Source organism: Rhododendron vialii, chromosome 1a (genome assembly GCF_030253575.1).
Source record: "Rhododendron vialii isolate Sample 1 chromosome 1a, ASM3025357v1".
Classification (NCBI taxonomy): domain Eukaryota; kingdom Viridiplantae; phylum Streptophyta; class Magnoliopsida; order Ericales; family Ericaceae; genus Rhododendron; species Rhododendron vialii.
The window spans coordinates 30,745,937-30,763,411 of record NC_080557.1 but is presented as its reverse complement, the minus strand read 5'-3'; the positions used below and the strand labels follow the sequence as shown (position 1 = coordinate 30,763,411).

The 17,475-nt window shown below is 36.0% G+C and overlaps 2 long non-coding RNA genes across 2 annotated transcripts; both read right to left on the bottom strand.

The window, feature by feature from the left end:
* Nucleotides 1–14,397: 14,397 nt before the first annotated feature.
* On the bottom strand, nt 14,398–15,955 carry LOC131326039 (uncharacterized). Its single transcript, XR_009199904.1, has 2 exons — nt 15,524–15,955; nt 14,398–14,608 (listed from the first exon to the last, which is right to left on the bottom strand). It is a non-coding gene; the product is annotated as an uncharacterized LOC131326039 (long non-coding RNA).
* A 52-nt stretch (nt 15,956–16,007) lies between these two features.
* On the bottom strand, nt 16,008–16,523 carry LOC131326038 (uncharacterized). Its single transcript, XR_009199903.1, has 3 exons — nt 16,467–16,523; nt 16,311–16,361; nt 16,008–16,179 (listed from the first exon to the last, which is right to left on the bottom strand). It is a non-coding gene; the product is annotated as an uncharacterized LOC131326038 (long non-coding RNA).
* Nucleotides 16,524–17,475: the final 952 nt, after the last annotated feature.

The window sequence follows — 17,475 nt, the reverse complement described above, 5'->3', positions numbered from 1 at the left end:
CAAAATATTTCACCTTTTCAAAACACGCATTTTCATCAAACCACACCCTAGGTGTCATGTTTCTACTTTCTCGATTTTCGTGTCTCATTTTCATGCATAGACTCCGCGGTAGGACTTTTCACAAACATAAATTATTTATTGTAATCTTAAAACTAAACTAGCAAGATCATCCAACGCTATATTAGTAATCATGCTCATAACCATCCTAAAGATCAAAATATGAATACTTTTATCAACGATAAAGTCTTATCTTTCGAAAACCGTTATTTCTTCCTTTATGAGAAATTCAAAACAACACATATTTATTAGAGCAAAAGTAGCTCATTCAACATGCTCATTCTTCCATTATTAAGATACATTTGTTGACTACCATGCATGGAGATAATAAACGATAGATAACCTTATCTACTTGAAAACTAAACAATAGATAACCTTATATACTTAAGGGAAACGATGAGGATATTGATATTTTGAATTAAGAACATTCTACCTTCTAACGTACGATTCTATGCTATATGTAGAGTTATTGGACTAGGGGTTCTACATTTCTTCTTGGCGGTAGTGGCGACTAAAGAAGATAAGTTGATGGTCGGGGCGGAGTAACTTCCTACGGTTGGCTTCTGGTAGTTTCGAAAGAGAAAGGTTTCTCTCGAAACTTAATCTTGACTAAACTACTTGAACTTTTCGGATCGAAAAGGGGTTTTTGGGTGGATTTCTTGAAGAACTTGGGAAGAACTTCAAGAACAAGGAAGAACTAAGTAAGAACAAGCAAAAACACAAGACTTTCTTAGAGAGAGAAGTTGCTAGGTGAATATGTGAGTTGAATGGTGAGTATGGGGTGCTATTTATAGCAAAATTTTGGGCTCCCTCTCCTCCCCCATGGCCTGCCATCTCCCTCTCTCTCCTTTCCCATGGATTTGCTCCGTTGTAAGGTCAAATCAAACATGCCCTGCCTTGTCATTTCAACTTTAAGCCATACCTAGTTCATCATGAAGATTTTCATGGCTTGTCATGTCCTAGAATAGGTTGCTTGCAAGAAAGAAGAAGATGATTGGCTAGATTGTACTTTAGGAAGACTAGAATGGGTTGTAAAGTGTACTAAGGTAGAGTTTGAGAGTAGTTAAAAGGTTAACTTGTGTAAGGCTCCGTTCCGGAATCGAAAATAAGTCCTTATTTTTTAAGAAGATAATTTCAAGCTCAAAAATTATGGGCTAATTGAAATATAAAAATATGCAATATAGATCTTGTTTGGAAGATCACGATGAGATCTTTTATACGATGCAAAAAAAATTGAAAAATTATTTTTCATTTACTTTATTTTTGAATTTGAAAATGTAAAATAAGCTGCTTATTTTTTAAGAAGGTTTCTGGAACGGGGCCTAAGTGTCCAAAAGCATGTACACACACACCTTTCTCTCTCTCCCTCTCATTCGGCCTCTCTCTCTCTCTCTTCTTCTCCCCTCTCTCTCTCCCGGCCTCATCCCCCCCCCCCCCCCCCCCCCTCCCCCTCTCTCTCTCTCTCCCTTTGGTACTATGTACAAACATATATTTATATATATAAGTATATATGCATATACACATCTTGGAAAGTAACCCTAGGATAATAGGCTTAAGGCTAAAAACTAGGTTGGCATGCATGACATGGCTAGTCTTGCTTCTTTTGGAAGCAAAAATGATGGCTATGACTTGTCTAGTCAAGGTTATATACATTGGCAAGTCAAAGGTCAATTATCCAAAGGATAATATTTTTCCTAACATTTATTGTCCAATGGACAAGGGAATATTGGTGATAATTAGGGTTTGAAATGACTTATCATGGGAGTAAAATGATTACTCCTATGGTCTAATGGTTCAATAGGGTTCGGAGGGGTTCATAAGGCTCAAAGATGGTCAAAAAGGTCCAATTAGGATTAGGGTAATATAACTAGGTGGATTGGTAGCTCGGTTCCTCCAACTAATCGGTTGGAAACTAACTTTACTAGCCACGTAGGGCTTTTAATTAAGAAATGAAATTTAAAGGACTAAAATCTAATTATGACGGATTATAGAAATTAAAAAGGAATGTTAAAAGTAATATTAAGTAATTAAAAGAAATTCCGATAAATAAATGAAATTTTTATTCATTAAAAATTCTGAGTCGTTACAGTATCTGTGTGACATGGGATTTTGAATTTAAAGAAAAATGAAAAGAGATTTGAGTTAATTAAAAAAGAATCCAAAACGGTAAAAAGTTGCAACAGGAAAGTAAAGCAGCTACTACTACACAGTAGGAAGCGGGCTCCTTGTATATATATTCTTTCTTGTTTAAATAACGACTTAAATTTAGTAAGTACTCAGTATTAACCAAAGAGTGCTGCTATGAGTACCGACCGGACTCTAATGCAAATGTCTTAAGAGTGCCTCTAATGCAAATGTCTTATTTTGTTTTGCGTTTCTCATTAACCAAATGTAATCTCTCAAATCTAATACTTTCGTCAATAACATATACTACATAGGTGTATATATGGACTGGGAAATCCTACAGGTGCAACCACACTGCAAGAGTTGTAAAATGGCCGATTGAGCTATTCATTTTGACGTCGACGGCTTAAATTTAATCCGAGCTCGTAGTGATCAGAGCCGTCCATAAACAGCCGGATTGTCGCCCTACAACCCTGCAGTGCAAATTGCACTACAGGATCCCTTGGTCTGTATGTGTATGACTCACATGAGCATTCTTCTAAACTTAATTTTGAAGCTTAACTTATTTTTGGGTCTTTTGGAACTTATATTATAATTCTATAAGGTTGTGTTCTTATGAACTTAACTTAAATCTGAAAATTATCTTTATTTGAATTTTTTTTCGTATTTGTTAGTTTTGCGTCAAAATTTTGTGGGTTATTGATTTGTCTCAACGAGAGGAATCGGAAAAGTAATTTTTTTTTTTACTTTTACCCAAATATTTTAAAAAATACGGAGTAACCACTTTTTAGCAAAAAGAGTCAGTTTTCACGCAAAAAACTGGTTATTTCTCAAAATACTTGGGTAAAAGAAAAAAAAAATTACTTTCCGATTCTTCTCGTCGAGACAAATCAATAAGTCACAAAAGTTTGGCGCAAAACTAACAAATAAGAAAAAAATTCAAGTAATGACAAAATTCTCAGATTTAAATTAAGTTTAAGTTAAGTTCATAAGAACACAACCTAAATTTTGCACATGCGTTCTCCTAATTGAGCTGAACTTATTCGGCTAAAACACTTAATTGGGCTTGTTTGGGAAGCCTCAAAGAACTTAAAAAATAAGTTCAGCTCCAAATTAAGTTCAGGAGAATGCAAGAACTTAACAAATAAATTAAGCTCCAAATTAGTGCCTAAGTTACCTTAATTTACCCAAAATTTGTACAGTAAAAAATCTACGATAGTGAAAACTGTTAAACACTAGATAATTGGTGGAAATACAACTTATTATAAAATCTTAAATCTACAGAGAGAGAGCTCCACGTTTCCCGAACTAGGTTAACAAAATTACAAATTTTTGGAGTGGTGTATTCTTTAATGAGTCGGAAAATAATTGTATATTGTTTTGCACACCCTAGACCCTATTGTGTTGATGAAAGTGAAGTATGAGAATTATTAGTTTCTTTGCATTTTTATTAGTTCAATTAGCACCAAAGTTGTAGGACTTGTGTCTTTAATTTTCCCTTTAGGATAAATTCTCTCAAAATTGATCCTGCAAAAAGTACTAGATTTTTCAGAAACTTTGCTTTTAAAACAATTCCCTTACAATAGAAGAGAAACATTTTTGTTTACGTTAAACCACTATACACACACACACACACACACTAGCGCATGCCCATGCCTGAAGGCACGACGCTACGTATTCTGAACCTAACCTAAATGACTTCTCTTCTCTATTATTAACCACCTCTACCAGTGAACCCGATTTCTTCGGAAAGAATATAAGGCTGAGTTTTCCTATGGGACTAAGGCCGAGTTTTATCTTTTAGCCCCATAGGGAAACTGAGCTTAATACTATCTAATCAATCAAGCAGGGATTCATATCACGCCCATGTACAATATAATTCGCCCAACAACCAAAGATAAGGAGAAAATTGACAACTCGACTACATTTTAGAAAATAAAACACATATTATCGTTATTCATCAACTCAAAGAAAAACACACGGGTAAGGAGATTGTATTTCAGTAATCTTGCCACTTGTACATTAAACTACTACCTGTTAGTTTTTCCTATGAGTATGGCCCACTAGACTCCAAGTTTTGTGCATGTGGGACTCCACTATCAGATAAGCCAATGAAGTGATATGGTTCATTACGATAACTAATTAGAATTATAGATGAAGGAAAACTCTTGATAATAAAAGAGACCTTGATGGACTAGGTGTCTTTTAATAATTATCTCTAAGGTCCTCTTCTCTCCTCTATAAAAGGTAGAATACCTACCTCTTATTCCTATGGTTTTTCCATCAACTAAAGTTACTGGGGTTTTTCAGAAAAGTAGAGACAGAGAGAAGAATGTGAGCCAAGAATTAAGGTATTTCTAATTGAGAGGGGTTTGTTCCTTCTAATCTTGATGGCCAACAAAGGTATGTTATTTATTGTTCTTGAGATGTGTTGAATTCAAGATCCTTGTTATATCTGTTTTCCGCATGATAGATTAAATACAGATATTGATTTACAGTTGGTATCAAAGCGTGATTTTCTGAATCAATACATCTTGGAATTTACTCTTGTCAAACGTACTGCCATCTTGGGATTTAACCCTATTGTTAAACTTTAATTAACGTTACTCGTACATATTTTGTTTATGTACTGCCTAATGTTTCGTCGTCAATTTAGAACATGATTAAGATGATCTCTAGTTCTCTAATTATTGGATCCTATTTATACATGGCTTCCTAAAGTCTTTTAACGTCATGCAAAGGCTTGAATATCTACTGGCTCTTGTTTCAAAACCGTAGATAATTACGATAATGAATGGAATATTTTATGCTACTATGTTGTTCTTCATTCGGATAGAAAAGAACAGTTTCAAATCATTCAATTGCTTTTGATTGCCGTCATCAATTCACGGGCTGACAATTGAATATAGTAGCATAATATTTTACTATTTTGTTGGTTACTAATTGATAGATGGATTATTATATTAATTTTATGGTCCATTAATTTGTAGTTCACTATCAGTTAATGCTAACATGTGGACTGTGATTGGGTAAACTATTGATCGAGATCAATTTATGTTACATTGATTGGATCGTGATTTTGATTCATTTACCGATCATAATTGGAGAACCGAAAGGAAATCACTTACATGTATGCATCTTTATGTATTCCTGATTTTATGTTATGTGGTCCAGTAATAGAGGTAAATACCGTAATCACATGCTTACAAAAATTAATTTGTTTTTGTCAGATTATGTTTTTTGCAATTATGTATGATTGTTTTGAAGTACTTAATTGGGAAAGTTTTTCTATTACTGTTTTCCTTCATATGTGAGAGTTATGGTTATACTAAATGTCATTGAACGGATAATCAATCACATAAAAGAATACTTAGTTGTATATTTTATTTTTCGGTAGTAGTGATTGAATTAAAGAATGACATCCGCATAACTCAAATAAAAGAATAGAGTATACCATTGGTTAGTTGGATAATCATAGAGATTACTAACTTGGTAGTCACAAAAGTGACCTAGGTTAGTGAAACTTATGAATATTAAACTACATTAAAGTTTTGTTAAAAGGGTAACAATTAAGTCAATGATATTCTCGATTATAGTCATAATTATAAGAATGGGACTAGGCCCAAAGGAGAGTCACATTTAAATAATTATGAACTTGGTAGGGTGAGTAATTTATGCAACTTAGCGGGTTAGGATTGGATATCCAAAGATAACATGACTAACTTGATAAGTTGTATAAATTATTTAGACCTACTTAGGTGATTATGTTGCACCTAATTAATGAGTGAATAATAGGTATGCTTAGGTTTCGCCCAAAGGAGGACCTACGTGATGTCAATAGTTCATCATTATAAATGTTTATAATTCTCAAAGCCTTTATTAAGTATTGTCCTATGTTATTTCAGTTATAGTTCCTGTTTCACTGCACTCTCATGCATCCAATGTTCCTACCCTCACTGGACCCAATTTTTTGGAATGGTCTGAGCATATTCAGTTCATACTGGGTGTATTGGACCTTGATATGTCATTACTTGTTGAAAAACCTGCGGACATTACTGATGAGAGTTCCGAGGAACAAGTGTTCAATTTCAATTCATGGGAAAAGGTCGAACATGCTCAGTTTAATGTTCATGAAGATGACCATTGCGAATAACATCAAAACCTCCCTACCACAAAATACTAATGCACTAGAATACTTAAAGGCTGTGGAAGATCGTTTTAAATATGCTGAAAGATCGTTTTAAATCTACTGATAAGTCACTCGCTGGCACAATTATGGCTGAATTAACCACAATGAAATATGATGGTAGTCGTGGAGTTCAAGAGCACATCTTGAACATGTCTAAAAAAGCTGCAAAGCTTGCAACCTTAGGAATGAAAGTGGATGAGTCATTCCTTGTTCAGTTTATACTCAACTCACTTCCAGCACAATTTGGCCCATTCAAAATTCACTATAACACCAATAAATACAAGTGGAGTTTGAATGAGCTAACCAACATGTGTGTTCAGGAGGAAGTGAGATTGAGAGGGGAATGGCGTCACACTGCATTGGCAGTGACTCAAGTTGCTATGAAGAAAAAGGGTAAAGCAAAGAAGTATCCACCAAAGAAAGCCAGTGGACCTGGGGAAAGTAGTCAGGCTCATGGAAATAATGGTTTCACTGTCAAGTGTCACTTTTGTGTCAAGAAGGGACATGTGAAGAAGGACTGCAACAAGCATAAGGCTTGGTTCGAAAAGAAGGGTAATAATCTTTCTTTTGTATGTTACGAATCAAATCTTGCTGAAGTTCCTTCTAATACTTGGTGGATAGATTCTGGAGCTATGACTCACATTACGAATTCCTTGCAGAGATACCTTTCAACCCGAAAATCGGAGGAAAGTGAGAGATTTGTCTTTATGGGGAACCGTCTCAAGCCTGAAGTGGTAGCTGTTGGTACTTGGTTTTAGATACGGGTCATCAGATAGATCTTGAAGACACTTTTTATGTTCCCTCTATTTCTAAGAATTTGGTTTCTTTATCTAGATTAGATTGTTCTGGATATTCAGTTTCATTTGGTTGTCGAAAACTCAAATTGATGTTTAATTCAATAATGGTTGGTTCTGGTGATTTATATGATGTTTTATATAAAATTGCCTTGAATCATGAGTTTGCACAATCATTAGTGACCCTGCATTCGGATGTTGGTTTAAAATGTACTCGAATTGATGAAAAATCATTTACCCTGTGGCATAGACGATTAGGGCATATCTCCAAGGATAGAATTGATAGATTGGTGAAAAATGGGATTTTAGAAGACCTAAATTTCACTGATTTTGAAATTTGTGTGGATTGCATTAAGGGAAAGCAAACCAAACACACAAAGAAAGGTGCCACTAGAAGTAATGCACTTATTGAGATAATCCATACTGATATTTGCGAAAGTCCTATTCCATGTTTTACTAGACAAAAATACTTTATCACATTTATAGATGACTTCTCACGTTATGGTTACGTATATCTAATTCATGAAAAGTCTCAAGCCGTTGACATCCTTGAGGTGCACATTACTGAGGTCGAGAGACAATTTAGATAGAAAGGTCAAAATAGTGAGGTTAGATAGAGATGGTGAGTTTTATGGAAAATATGACGAGTCAGGCCAAAATCCTGACCCATTTGCCAAACTATTAGAAAAGCGAGGCATACGTGCTTAATACACAATGCCTGGTACGCTGCAGCAGAACGGTGTTGCTGAGAGGCATAATCGTACACTTATGGATATGGTTAGAAGTATGATGAGTTCTTCAAATGTACCTGTTTTCTTGTGGAGTAAAGCATTAAAGACCGCTATGTATCTCTTAAATAGGGTTCCTAGTAAGACGGTTCCTACTACTCCTTTTGAGTTGTGGACTGGTAGGAAACCCAGTTTAAGACTTCTACATATTAGGGGTTGTCCAGCGGAAGCTAGAATATATAATCCACAAGAGAAAAAGTTAGATTCTTGAACAATTTTTGGATATTTTATTGGTTATCCAGAAAAGTCTAAGGAGTGCAAGTTTTACTGTCCTAACCATAGTACGAGAATAGTTGAAACTGGAAATGCGAAATTCCTAGAGAATGGCGAAAATAGTGGGAGTGAGAAATCAAGAAAAGTTAATTTCGATGAAGAAAGAGTTGATATCCCAACAATTCTTCCTCATCGAGAAGTTGTTATTCCCCAACCAGTTGAGGAGAATGAACAACATGTAGGTAATGATTCTCCACTTCATGAGGATACTGCCATTGAAAATATTGTAGAACCACCACAACCGGTAGTTCTGAGAAGATCTCAGAGGGAAAGAAAGTCTGCCATTTCAGATGATTATGTGGTGTATCTACAAGAATTGGATTTCGACATTGGGATTAAGAAAGACCCGGTTTCATTTTCACAAGCCATGAATAGTGATGATTCTAATAAATGGTTTGACGCTATGAATGATGAGTTGAAATGTGACACCCCGCTTTCCGGTGGCCGGCGGTACTGCACGAAGCAGGCTCCGTCCGGACGGGAGGGGGCAAGTCATGGTTTATAAGGAAAGATCCCTCCTACTTGTATAAGGCCTTTTAAAGCCGTGAGGGCGGGCCAAAGCGCATAGGAACTTCACAGTTAAGCGTGCTCATCCTGTGATAGTTTAAGGATGGGCGACCTACTGGGAAGTCTATGGGCTTTGGGCGTCTAAAGCGGACAATATTATACAAAGATGGAGCGGGTCGTTACAAATGGTATCAGAGCCCCGCCCTGGGCAAAGTGGTGAGTAGGATGCGCTCTGCTACCACGGACCCCAGGGGAGGTTGTTGGGCCTGTGCAACGAGGACGTTGCATCCCTAAGGGGGTTAAATTGTGACACCCCGCTTTCCGGTGGCCAGCGGTATTGCAGGAAGCAGGCTCCGTCCGGACGGGAGGGGGCAAGTCATGGTTTATAAGGAAAGATCCCTCCTACTTGTATAAGGCCTTTTAAAGCCGTGAGGGCGGGCCAAAGCGCATAGGAACTTCACAGTTAAGCGTGCTCATCCTGTGATAGTTTAAGGATGGGTGACCTACTGGGAAGTCTATGGGCTTTGGGCGTCTAAAGCGGACAATATTATACAAAGATGGAGCGGGTCGTACATGAAATCAATGGACCAGAATAAAGTTTGGGATCTCCTTGAATTGCCTGCTAATTGTAAGAAAGTCGGCTGTAAGTGGGTCTTTAAGACCAAGCGCGATGCAAAAGGCAATATCGAACGATTTAAGGCTAGACTTGTGGCCAAGGGTTTCACTCAGAAAGAAGGCGTTGACTATAAGGAGACTTTCTCTCCTGTGTCAAAGAAGGACTCGCTTAGAATCATCTTGGCCCTAGTAGCTCATTATGACTTAGAGCTGCATCAAATGGATGTGAAAACCGCTTTTCTGAATGGTAGTTTAGATGAGGATATTTACATGGAGCAACCTGAAGGATTCGCAATAAAAGGGAAAGAGCATTTGGCATGCAAATTAAAGAGATCCATATATGGTCTTAAACAAGCTTCCAGGCAATGGTACTTAAGGTTTAATGATACCATTACCTCCTTTGGATTCAAAGAAAATGCTGTTGATCAGTGTATATATCTGAAGGTCAGTGGGAGTAAGTTTATCATTTTGGTGCTATATGTGGATGATATTTTGTTAGCCAGTAATGACCTTGGTTTAGTACATGAAACTAAGGGATATCTCTCGAAGAACTTTAAAAAGATTGATATGGGTGAGGCAGCTTATGTTATTGGCATAGAGATCTTTAGAGATCGATCACGAGGACTGCTAGGACTGTCTCAAAAGGGGTATATTAACCAAGTTCTAGAAAGATTCAATATGCAGTTTTGCTCAGTAAGTGATGCGCCCATTGTCAAGGGTGACAAATTTAATGAAAGCTAGTGCTCAAAGAATGACTTGGAAAGAAAGCAAATAGATGAAATTCCATATGCATCAGCATTAGGAAGTTTGATGTATGCCCAGACGTGCACTAGATCGGATATTAGTTTTGCAGTAGGGATGCTGGGCAGATATCAAAGTAATCCAGGAATGGAACATTGGAAAGCAGTGAAGAAGATTATGAGATATCTCCAAGGAACCAAGGACTATACGCTTACTTATAGCAAATCGGATCATTTGGATGTGATCGGATACTCGGACTCTGATTTTGCTGGCTGACACGATAGCAGAAAGTCTACATCAGGTTATGTCTTTCTGTTGGCTGGTGGGGCAGTGTCATGGAAGAGTGTGAATCAATCCATTATTGCTTCATCTACAATGGAGGCCGAGTTTGTGGCATGCTTTGAGGCCACAGGTCATGCGTTATGGTTGCGGAACTTCATTTCTGGTCTTGGTGTTGTCGACTCAATTGCCAGACCGATGAAGATTTATTGTGATAATTCTGCTGCAGTTTTCTTCTCTAAGAATGGAAAGTACTCTAGTGGTTCGAAACACATGGAAGTAAAGTATTTGGTTGTTATAGAACGAGTCCAGAAACAACAAGTGTCTATTGAAAACATAAGCACCACTTTTATGATTGTTGATCCGTTGACAAAAGGATTGCCTCCAAAGACATACGAAGAACATGTTATTAGGATTGGTCTTTTGAGCAATCCTTGATATTAGTGGTTGAGTGCTTATTGTTATTGACACTATTTAGCGCAAATAAAAGTTTGTTTCTGATTTTTCTGTTTCCAATTATGCATGCACATATTATTTTGGATTATGTTCAATAGGAAATGTCTTGACAAGACAAATTACAGGGGCTTTACGCATTATAGCCTAAATAATGATATTTTTCCTATTATAGACTTGGTTAGTAAAGGTTATCAATGGTGTGGTGCATAGAAGGGAATATGGCATGGTGCTATACAACCGCTATGACTCACATTGGTGGTCCGAATTAATCATAGTATTAAAGTTTCTAATTGGTTTGAACCTATTGGCTATTTGTCATAGATGCAAATATATGCAACAATGCTATAGCTTGGAGTAGAACCAAGCTAATTGTCATAGACTTGTTGAAGAAATGCAAATACAACCTGTTCCATTTCCTTTTAAAGTTTCACTGCACATCGTTAGCCAATTAGAGCTTCCAACCATGGAAGCTTAGTCCTGAATATACCATCTTCCAAGAAAAATACCCAAATGTGAACAAAATTGAAGAAAATAGAAAAGGAAAACAACCAAACGTGTCGAGTACTCTCTATAACTTTGTGCAAGTGGGCGGTGGAGCCTTCAGGATTAGTTGAGGTGCGCGAAAACTGGCACGGACATCTGAGTTATCAAAAAGGAAGCACGTTTCAGGAAAATAAAAAGGTTATGGGTGGAATTTTGATCAGAACCGCAACTATATTGATCATAATTTAGCAAATCAAAAGCTGACCAACAATCTGTAACGATCCGGATTTTCGACCCAATTTTTTTTTTAAAATATAATATTATTAGAATTATTTTCCTTAATGTAATTCTTTTTTTTAAAAATACAATTATGCATGTAATATGTAATATATACATGTTTTCTTTTTAAATATTTTCCTACACATATATGCGTACATGCACACTCCTTCTCCTCCCTCACCTCAAACTCCTTCCGTCTCTCCGTCTCCTACTCAGTCTCTACTTCCTCCCTAACCCTAAAACCAAGCCAAATTCGTCCATTCCAAATCCCATGAACCCAACCCTATTAAATTCACTCTTATTCTCTTCCACCAAAATTCTTCTATAAATACCTCACCCCATTGACCCACGAAATTTACACCACAAATATTCCCCACGCCCTACCAGTCCAAAAGAGAGAGAAAAATCAGAGAAACCCAAGCTTCAATCAATGGAGTTTTAGAGAGAGAAAGAAAGAGAGAGAAAAGTGGGTTTCGTACCAAGACTCAACCAAAACTCAATCCGACCATTCCAATCTCTTCCTACTACTCCTAGCATCACCAAGCATCGTCCAATTTGGTTCCAAAGTCTTCCGATCAAAGAACCCGAAGTTTTTCTTCCCCAAAATTCAAGATTCGTTTTTAAATCAATTCGATCCGATTAAAGTTACTATAATCCTATCCAACCTCTTCTCTAAGTATATTAAGTGTTTATATGCTTAACCCTATGTCCCGAACAAAAAAAAATATAGTTTATTGCGCGTTTTCTGCCGTATTCACCAATCTGATATTATTTTTGAGCTCGACATAGTATTTGTAATTATTTATGAAGAAGATGACCCTTCTGATATTAATTTTACAACCTTTCTGATATTAATATTATAAAAAAATACTGACTTGATATTATTTTCTAACAATATAATATCAACTTAGTATAAAACGTATTAATTATATCAGTTTAATTTATCTGGTAGATTAAGTTGGTTTTAAACGTTTCGAAACAACTTTGCGACCTTCCGAACATCGTTTATGACGCCCGAACTATTTTTCCTAGACTTTTCACAACTCAAGGATCATAACTTGTTAAGATCATATTTTTTTTATTTAATTATCAATTTATTTAATTATTTATTAGTTATCTATCAAAGTTTACAAACGAAAAATCTTTGCGACCTTCTAAACAACGTTTTAACACCCAAACTAATTTTTCCTAGACTCCTTGCATCTCAAAGATAATATCTTGTTAAATTAATATTTTTTTTATTTAATTTACTATTTATTGTTACTTCTATAGCGTTTTCAATCAAAAATTCTTTACGACCTTATAAACCTTATTATAAATGCCCAAATAATTTTATTTAGACTCTCTACATTCTGAAGATAAAATTTTGTTAACCGTAATATATTTTAAACTGTAAATTATTTATTATCTATTTACTTCACTTTTAGTCACTTTATTTAACGTCTTTATTTAAATAAATCCCGTGACCCTCCGAATCCAACTTTTGACACTCCACTGGTTGCGTAGGATCTTTAGGACTCTTATTTAGGTCATGATAAATACTCCAATATTTTTATCTAATTAATGTATTTTATTGATTTTTAATTAATCTATTATCTTAGAATTAATTAATAAAAGCCCAGAAAATTTTCCTTTTAATTTATTTTAAAAACTCTTACTTTATTATTGACATTGTGACTATACAAGATTAAGGGCAACGGCCCGTTCATAATAAGTTGCGTGATTACATTGTTTATTAATTGTTTTAATTATTATTGATTTGTTGTATATTGCATCGATACTTGATTTGAATGCTAGATTGGACCCTAGAGACATGGGGTGGTGTTGCGAAATAGAACTCATCTAGACGATGCTAGATAATGGATAAATTGGAAAGTTTTATTTTTAGATTGCCTGCAGGCGGGATTTTGAGATGTGATGAGTTGGATGTGATGGTTTGAAACTGGCAAAGTAAGCCCAGTGTTGATTGATGAATGATGATTGGCAAAGTAAGCCCAATGATGAATGATGTATTGATACTGGCAAAGTAAGCCCAGTGATGATTGTGAAGTGGTATATAAGATAAGCGAACCCTAGTTATGATTCGGGCATGATAAGCTTTCTTTTGTTGTAATGAGAGGGATACACGCTAGGTACATAACTGAAGTGCAATCCGCGACAACAAAAGAAAGTGAGCTCATGGGACAGGGCATAGCTAGCGGTTGGGGAGGAAAGATCTCGCGGAGAGATTTTAGATTTCACATTAGGTTATGAATAGTAATGAACTGGCTTATGTGGAGAATATTTGTTTGGCTTCTTCGATTCAATATTATCTTGTTACCTGCTAATTGTAAAGTAAGAGGGGTTGTTGGGTTGAATTATTCTACTGGGTGATTTATCACTCACGGATACGTCTGTATCCTGGCAAATCGTTTGCTTCGGCGATCAATTTACCAGTGGGCACAGGATTCAATGGAGATGATTCAAAGATGGTGCAGTTCAACACGGAAAGAATATCAAGAACGAAGATCTAGTATGCTTCAGATTTGTATCAAGCCTAGAGTCAGCTCTGAAGTTAATGTATTTTGAATCAGTAAATTTATCTTGTGACTGTAATAGCTAAACTTTATTTTGAAAAATTATATTTATTTAGCAAATTTTCTTAAGATTTTATTTTATATTGCTTCCGAAAAGTCGGGGCGTTACACAATCAGTCTCACACAAATTCATCATAATAAGTAGTAAAGCCTTCATTGTGGATAAGTAAGATTTGTATCAACAAAGAACTGGAAGACATATACAACTACGTAGGTCATACACCAAGCCACAAACATTTAGGAATATAAAAATCAATATCATCACAAAGCAAACCACTAATTCAATTGACAATAATACCGTCATGACCAAAGAAAAGCCTCCAAAAACAATAGTAATCATGGTCATAATGCATCAATGCCCCCATGCTAGCACCAAACTCCAAGTGTAAAGCACTTTTGTAATGAAGCATTCGTGACCTATGTGGTTACTCCTAGCTAGTCACCAACCTGCTAATTAGAATAACAATAGCAACACTTAAGCACTAAAGATTGTACTGGTATTGATCACAACCGACACCAACTGCACCCAACCGCATTGCACTTGCATTAATCACCATCGACCAATCCGACGCGACCATACAGTAAATCTGACTCAAAACTCTTTTATAAAAAAACTCAAGTAAACATCAAAGAAGTCCATCCATTCAGGAATAACATGGACTTCGATGAGGAAATTCTAAACTTCCTACACTCTTTTCCTCTTTGCCAACATTTGTTAATTGGGGTTCACGTGAATAAATTCTAGACTTCTGCACTCTTTTCCTCTTTGTCGGCATCCAAGGCCTTTGGAAGGTTAAACTCCAATTCTTTAGAAATTTCACAAACATCCAGTTTTCTGTATTAAACACCATGTCCGCAGTTGATGCCAAAGTGGTTTTCAAGTTTCAACACAAATACATACTTCAATCGCCTATTAGAAGCCTCATTAGTTTAATTAGTTTAGTACCACTCATACAACTCTAAAACATAAGAGAAGAGGAAAAGGAAAAAGAATGCAATATAACTTCCATGCTAGTTCTTTCGAGTTCTAGTTCAATTGTAGCAATTTGACAATAGATCCAAAAATGATTTCCAAATCTGGTGGCTAAGGTTGAGGGCTGTCATGGCCTTTAAAGGATCCCACTTCACTGTTAGATCATCAAGATGACAGATTGCACAACGCATCCTACCAATGTTTGATGAAAAAACATCCTAAGAAACTTATTGAAGAAATCTAACCATCAAAAACCACATAGAAATATACGCATTTGGTGCTTAGAACCAAATTCAAGAGGTGCCGAGTGAAATAGATCCGTAAATTACCACCCCAAGGGAAAAAAAAGTAGAGAAAGCAATAAAAGAAGAGAACCAGAAATTTCTTACCTTCCTATTTTCTTTGCACTAATTTTATGCATGACGTGTGTACCTAGAAAAAGGAAGGGAAAAATCACCTTCATCAACGCACAGAGTTTAGTGAAAAAGTAGAGAACCATAATTTTTTAGAAACAAATAAGAAAAAACAACGAATTAAGGGGGGAAATGCAAGGTAAACTTTTACCGGCGACACTGCATTTCCTATAGTCCTTGCAATTTGCATCAAAGACTCATCTAAATCTCTAGATAGATCCCCTTGAAGACCTGAGGACAAAAGCGATAAATAAGGGTAAGAAGTTGAAAGTGAACAGATAGATCATCACGATGTAATGCAATTTAATAAATCTGTAAATAAGTGTTGACAATTGGCTCACTTTGTCACAAAAACATGTTTGATTCAAGTTGCCAACCAAGCATTATAAGTAGTGACATTGCACCAAAAAAAACAGAAGAATTTTAATTAAGACATCATGATTAACAAATATCTTTTGGAGCATAACTAATAAAGATAAAATTTTTGAAGCAAAAAAGTTATCCAAAGGGTGGAAACATTAATGATTACCCCTTCGCCACGGACCTAACCTCCACGGATCTGTTTGTCACAGCAGATGGCTTTGATGAAATTATCCCCAATACTGCATCCCTCAAAAATTTCACCTTTGGAGCTGCAATTCAGGAAAAGAAAACAAATTTGGAGACAAACATAAAAAGAATGAAGTTGGTGACATTAAAGTTAAAACAAAAGCAAACTAAAAAAATTAGAAGTTTAAAACTAAAAAAGAAAAAACAATTATACCTTTAGATCCCGAAGAGCCTTCTTGCAGCCTAGATCACTATATTGAAGGTGCTGGTACCAAAAAAAAAAACACGAATAATTAGAGACACATGATTGGAAATACCAAATACGACATTTTAGAAGAAATGTTACAGAAACGACTGGTTTCAAACCAACCCTAAATTATGCACTGCATTGTTCCTTGACTGTCCAACCAAACATAGAGAGCAACATGGGTAATATAAAGGCCGAGATTGTGTGTATGAATCGGTTATCTAGAATAGGAGTAGTTTCCATGGTGGAACCAGTGAGGGAAAGATGTGGGAGGAAAGAGAGAGAGAGAGAGAGGAGGGGGGGAGGGGGGATACAGAAGACATGGGAGTGTGAGGAACTGCCGTGTGTTCATGAGCGCCAAAATTGGAGAGGTCAAATCCATCCCAGCCGTTGCTCAATCTGGCTTTTAATCTCAGCCCTTGATAAAAGAACATATCTTTCTGTGATTTTGGAAAACTATTCCCGTGATTTCGGGAAAAAAAACGTACAATATTTATTACCATACTTGTAGCCGCAGATATAGAAGTATAATAAATCTTCCTGCTGTGATTTTGGAAACATCTTGCTGTGATTTCTGGAAGTAAGAGTATCCTTTTTAGATATACTTCTAGCCTTATTACGCGTTAATCTCAACCGTTGATTTCGAAAACATTTTGCTCTAATCTCGTTTTCCCCCATATCCATCACAGCCGTTGCTCAATCTGGCTTTTAATCTTAGCCCTTGATAAAAGAACGTATCTTTCTGTGACTTTGGAAAAATCTTCCTGTGATTTCGAGAAAAAAAACGAATAGTATTTTTTACCATAGTTGTAGCCGCAGATGTAGAAGTATAATAAATCTTCCTGCTGTGATTTCGGAAACATCTTGCTGTGATTTTTGGAAGTAGGAGTATCCTTTCCAGATATACTTCTAGCCTTACTACACGTTAATCTCAACCGTTGATTTCAGAAACATTTTGCTCTAATCTCATTTTCCCCCATATCAAGAAAACATGTAGGAGTAAAATTTAAAAGGAATGTAGAATGAAGGTCGTTGATTTATGCAGGACAAGGGGATAAATCTGGACCGTTGGTTGTCTTTTGGATTCAAACACTTCCCTGTCATATTATATATATATTCATTTTCCCTTATG